Below are 5,433 nucleotides of genomic sequence, written 5' to 3' on the forward strand. Positions count from 1 at the left end.
TTGACTTCTTCAATTCGGTCAATTGAAATTTTGACAACCCGTTGTAATAAGAATTTGTTTTAAATCACTAAAATTATTATCGGTAATTAACCTTTTTAACGTTTTAACTAAAAAGTCGAAAACATTTATGAGTAACTAGATATGTTGAAACTAATCTTAGGAAGAAAACCTTTTATGGTTTTAATAACATCTAAAAACAGCCAAAATAACTCTGATCAACAACGATATTCTCTTTACTCTCGAACGGTTGGACAGGACGCTTTGCGCGCCATTGCTGCTAGGTAACCAGAACAGCAGTTTAAAAATTATGGTTTGCTCATATTTGCTGGATTGATGTTTGACTTCTAAAGAAAGACATATTTTGGGCATATAACCTCGATAACACCGTGAATTGTAAATATAATTCAAAGAAATAGTTAATAATGAAGTTTGCAGTATAGTGGAATCTACCGTGTCGTTTATAGAAATGACCTCATTTCTGTGAACGTGCAATTAAAAATTTAATTTTAGGCCACCAATGTTATGGCAGACGCCAGACACTGTCCCTAAATTGGAGCGGGAGAAGTACAAGTTGCTATTAATTCTACCTTTTGTCCTTGCCATTTTATCCTTAGTATAGCAGCTAGAATTGCCTCGAAGTGTTTCAGCCTCTAGATTTCTGGACGGGATCTTGCATTTCACAAATTTCAAGTTTAAAAAAGTCAAATAAAATTAAAATTTTTTAGTTTGGGCTGGTCTTCGACACTCCATTCCTTCCATTTTAAAAAATAGTACTAATAAATCAACAACAGGTGAACTTTCTCTAAAAATTGACGAAAATATATTTGATGTGACAAAGAAGAAATCTAAAGACTATTATACTTTACTTGTAAGCAGAAAGGCTCTTTTTCCAACTATTGTTGCAAGATGTTTTAGTTGGAATGATACCACAAAACTCCCCTTCTGCTAAGCTGCTAAACTATCTAATTATAATTGGGAAATTGTACTTATGGGATTGTAGAAGAAGTCAAATTCTTCCAAATATATATGGATTTAAAAAGAAAATTGCTGTAAAATATGAAACGGAAAAATATATAAGTCTGCATAGTAAAAAAACAAAGGATTTCTTTGAAGCTAAATGGATAGTGTCGCCTCTTGTAAAAGCTTAATTATTTAAAGGTGTTAATATGCATTCACTTTCTGTATGTTGACCTATGTAACACTAATTAATATGTTATTTACATTATATTTGTAAATATTTAGTTATAGTTTGTTGGAATTTTTTTTTGGTTACCGTCTATTGTTAGTGATATTGGTGTTTTTAGTGTTGTAATAACATTAGTTGTAGTAGTATTATTAGTACTAATTAGTTGTATTATATTATTAGTATTAGTAATATTAGTTGTTATTATAATTATGTAGGCAAGTAACTAATTTGCTGTATTAATATCAATTTGTTTCAACAAAGATTTTTTTAAAAAAAACCATTTTCGACAAAAAAAAAAAAAAAAAAAAAAAGTCAAATACGCTAGAATCAGTCTCTGCCGGAACTGAGTGATCGTGAGGCAGAAAAAAGAAAAAAAAAAGGCAAGTTTTATTACTTGTAAATGTATTGTAAATAACGTAGTGACTTTCAAACTGGAAATTGGTGGCATCACACCTTACCGACGATTCAATGCGATGAGGAAAATTCTTTTCCATCGATATTCTGGGAACTATGAAAGTTATTAAACGGAGTAGTGTTATTTAAGTTGTGGAGGTTTTTCAATCCTCCTCGAGATAAGATGACGTCTAAGATATACGAAGCAACTCGTTCAAAGGCTCAAGGTGGGAGAATGAGGTGTCCAAAGGTAAGAGTTCACTGAAAAGCCGAACTCTGTAGTAGATCGCAGTTTATTCTAGGTGGTAGGTGGAACTGGGTCGTACGCTTTCTATTGGTTGAATTGCTTCAGGTGGACCCTCCTGTGAATTCTCGTCCCCAGGATTGCGGTCTCTGAGGTATACCGGGGATTTTGTGACACGTCCGGCTGCACTACAAGCTACCTCTGAAGTAGCCTGCGTAGCAAGCGTTTCCGTGGGGTTTGGAAGCAAAGAAAGACCGAGGAACGGGATCTTCGGTGTTTTGTCTGCGCGGAAAATGGGGCGAGAGCCACGAAAAAGAAAGATGGGGGTGGGAGAGGGGAAGGAAACGTTTCCTTCCTTCCTTCCCCTCCCCTCCCCCCTCTTTTACTCGCTCCATTTTTAGCGCTGTAATTCTTTGCTCCCGAATCCCACAGAAACGCTTGCTACGCAGGCTACCTCTGTAGAGAAGAATACTTCCCGAGACTTCCAGAGTCAATCATCTCGTGCCCAGAGCCCGCGCACATTTTCGCCGACACCCGGGGCTAGTTTCTGTAAGTGTTTCTGACCCATGAGGTGATATTAGAAAACTGGAGTTGGTCACTTGAATCTTATTCAAATGCCAGTTGCCCTTGAAAGTGTTAAAATTGTTAATGTAAAAAGCATTGAGAATACTAAAAAATAAATTATCAAATTAAAAAAATAAATGTGTCAGCTGTCACAAAGCATACACGAGCAGCGTTCATTAATTAAATCATTAAGATCTATCGTCTATTTTTAAAAGCTTGTGGTGTACCCGATCTTGTGACATCCTTACCCAGTTTATAAATAGTTAATAATTGTAATAGGACTGAGTGGAGTCCAATTCGGTTTGTAATCACGCGAGTGATTAACAAAATCGGACGACCGCGAAGCGGGAGTCCGATTTGTTAATCACGAGTATGATTACAGACTGAATTAGACGACACGATGTCCTGTGACCAATTAATCAAAGCTATGACAAAATTCGAGAAACGAACAAACTATCGACTGAGCGCTGAACGATTAAACGTTGTTATGGATGCTGAAAAACACAGCAGTTTACTCAACAAAGTGCACCGCAACAGCGCGCGCAAAATGACGCGTACTGTCCAATTACAAGCATGACGCGTATACACTGTCCAATAAAATGCTCAAATCGGGCTGCTGATAGCCAATCACGTTATAGTTTTGATTAAATAAATAATAGACGTTAAAGATAACACCTTCTTGCAATGTAATAAAACTAGTACAAATTATACTTTACTTGTTAGTCTCCTTGGTTATTTTCACGCGTTCAACTCATCGAGAGAATTAGAAACGCGCAGAGTCACAATGAACGCTGAAAACTGACAGCTAAGTTGTGCATTTACCGATAAAAGTTTAATAGACCTCATCACGGTTTTCGACGCCATCTTGACGGGTAGGCTTAGTTAATTTTTCTAATTTTCCACACATTTTTCTGTAAATTTGGCTGGGTAGACGCGGTTCGAGGGGAAAAAACTACAGACAAATGTATCGAAAATTAAAAAAATTAACTGAGCGTCTTCTAGTCAAGTTACATCCTTCAAACTTGGTGGATACAATCTTCTACCTAGTATTTTAACGTTGCGTAAAATTGTGTAAAATTTAATTTCGGAAAAAGTTATTTGCCATCGGATTCCCAAACAAACACTGTAATTTCTGACCGCTTTGCCTCAAGATGGCGTCGAAAACCGTGATGAGGTCTATTACTGTTTATTTGCATTGCGATACGTCACCCCCCTTGGAGGCCTCATTCACAGAAAAATAGGCAAAGATACTACTAAGCGCAGTTTCACCGGACGTGTAAATGGTCGAGGAATTAAACTAATACAAACATAGTTATTATAATGGCCTTTGGATTTTAAGTTTAATAATCTCGGGTTTAAGGTAGGAACTTTCGTAAAATTGCTCCTACGATGTTAAAAAAATTCCCGATACCATTTGCACTGCACAGGTATCGCAGAGGTCATGGGTTCGAAGCCCGTTCAGGCCGGAATTTTTTTCAGGATTTAATTTCATAGCTGCTTAAGTTGTTTACATAACTGCGACGATCATCTATGTCTTCATATCTTTCCCCGCAGTTCAAATAGACGATCTTTCATATATTCATTTGTATTCTTCACCATCTACAGGTATATTACGAACTAACAATAAGACTAGTTCCCAGTTGGCTTGATAGCTCAGTTGGTAGAGCACAATGCATATTATATATTTGAACTGCGGAGAAAGATATGAAGACATGATTGATCATATCGCAGTTATACACAAGTAAGCAGTTGTGAAAATAAAACCTGAAATGAAATTCGGACTTGTAATGGAGTTGAACCCATGACCTCTGCGATACCGATGCAGTGCTCTACCAACTGAGCTATCAAGCCAACTGGGAGCGGGAGCCCGTTTCTCAAAGTTCCCGGAAAGTTTTCGCACCCGGAAAGCCATAGCAAAATCTCCAACCTTTATATGATTACCGAGCTGTATTATTCACTTATTCTTTAATATGAACAGAGGTTCCCTTCATACAAGAAATTTCAGGCGTATGCACTTCCCCGCTTTTAGATGCAGATGAACTAAAAATGGCTTTACGGGCCCAAAGATTTCCGGGCCTTTCGAGAAACGGGTCCCTGGTCATTTTGTTGGTTCGTAAATAAACCCTGAGTGCATAGGCGTACGAGCTGGGGGGGGGGGGGGGAGGGCTGCAGTCCCCCCAGCTACGGAAATTATGTAATTTTTCGGGCAAAACGCCGATGATTCGGGCAACGACACCTTAGAGAAGAATAATGCTATTGGCGCAATTTTCAAAACTTGTAATTATATCAAGTTTTTAGTTAGGTAATTTTTATGAATCCCTGTCTGATTAGACGCCCGACCAGAGAGTTAGCACTTTATTAAAGTAGTATCGTGTAAAGTGTAAAATTTATATTTGCTGCTGATCTGAAGTATCGTTTGCGTATCGAAGACCTTACGGTAGTCAGTGGACCGCGGCCTTTCTGGCTTCCGACAAAGAACGAGCCCCGGGGAATGAGCCCTCTTTTTTGTTTTTTAGGTTTCAAGGCTTGTAAGCTGCTTTGTACGACATTTTCCTTGCCAAAAAGGAGTTAGATTGAAATGATATGAGGGACCTTGAGTTTTCTGTTAGCTATAAAAAAATCAAAGTGAACGAAGACCAAGACTTTTGCTTTTGCGGTGGCTCTGAAAGAGCCTGGCGTTTGTTATGTCTTAACAAAGGGGTGTTTTATTCTTATTGAATTTTTCTTATGAGGTGTTCCTCTTTTACGTCCATGTTGTTAACCATCGTATTTACGCTGCTTCTGAATTCAAAGAAGGCTAGGCTTGCAGTGTACGCTGCAAGTCTCCTGTGGCCAAAACAAGACTAAGACGTCTAACGTCTCGAGTATATCGAGAAGCTCGTCTCAAATAGTGTCCAGGTTCTGTAACACGTCCAAACGGTCCATCTTGAAACACAAATGTCTCTGTTGCTGATCTGCCGATCGCTGAACGAACGCCATGAAAGGAAGAACTTTTAGATTATAATAGATTGAGACTGTTGATAGAAGTCATCGAGTAAGCAAGCTT

Source organism: Orbicella faveolata, unplaced genomic scaffold (genome assembly GCF_042242905.1).
Source record: "Orbicella faveolata isolate gen_17 unplaced genomic scaffold, um_ofav_v1 contig_36, whole genome shotgun sequence".
NCBI classification, from domain to species: Eukaryota; Metazoa; Cnidaria; class Anthozoa; order Scleractinia; family Merulinidae; genus Orbicella; species Orbicella faveolata.